This window comes from Orycteropus afer, unplaced genomic scaffold (assembly GCF_000298275.1).
Source record: "Orycteropus afer afer isolate SDZICR_OR568_19922 unplaced genomic scaffold, OryAfe1.0 scaffold00504, whole genome shotgun sequence".
Taxonomy (NCBI): Eukaryota; Metazoa; Chordata; class Mammalia; order Tubulidentata; family Orycteropodidae; genus Orycteropus; species Orycteropus afer.
In genome coordinates, this window is record NW_006922091.1 from 961,488 (window position 1) to 962,153 (window position 666).

A 666-nucleotide genomic window follows, 5' to 3' on the forward strand; every position below is an offset into this window, starting at 1 on the left:
ACAAATGGACCATAATACATGTCTGCTTTTGTTCTGATTGGTATTTTTATGGAAAAAGGCAACTTAGAAACATTTAAATTGAGAAGAATTTTCCTCAGCTTCCACCTAACTGCACATCACTGGGGATCTTTGTTTCCCGCATTGGTTAAGACAGATTGAGACCTCTTTTAGTAGTGTTCCGTTCCATTTTCAGAACCGTTTCCATTGACTTAGGCAAAATGGTGTGTACAAAGATTAGTAGGTGGGTAATGAAGTAATAAAACCAACTCACTGCCATTGAGTCGGATTCGACTCATAGCGACCCCTCCTTGGATTTCCCAGGTGGTATCACTACGGAAGTAGATTGCCCAGTCTTCCTTCTGAGGAGTGGCTGGTCGGTTGAACCACCAGCCTTCTGGTTAGCAGTCAAATGCCTTAGGTACTATGCCACCAGAGCTCCTAATGAAGTGATAGGAAAAATATGTTAATATTTTTATATGAAACTAATACATATTTGTGGTAGAATATTTAAAGAGAACAGAACAACATAAAAGAAGAAAATTAAAAGTAACTGTAATCCTACTGTTGAGCTTTAACTAATAATTTTTTATATATTTTGTTGTTGTTGTTGTTGTTATGTGCCGTCGAGTAGGCCCCGACTCATGGCGACCCCTCCTTGGGTTTCCG

General features: G+C 39.2%; 1 protein-coding gene across 1 annotated transcript in view; it reads left to right on the forward strand.

Annotated features, from left to right (window-relative positions):
- The window catches only part of METTL25 (methyltransferase like 25), a 233,140-nt gene that overhangs the window by 231,528 nt on the left and 946 nt on the right, over positions 1 to 666 (forward strand). The window lies entirely within an intron of this gene.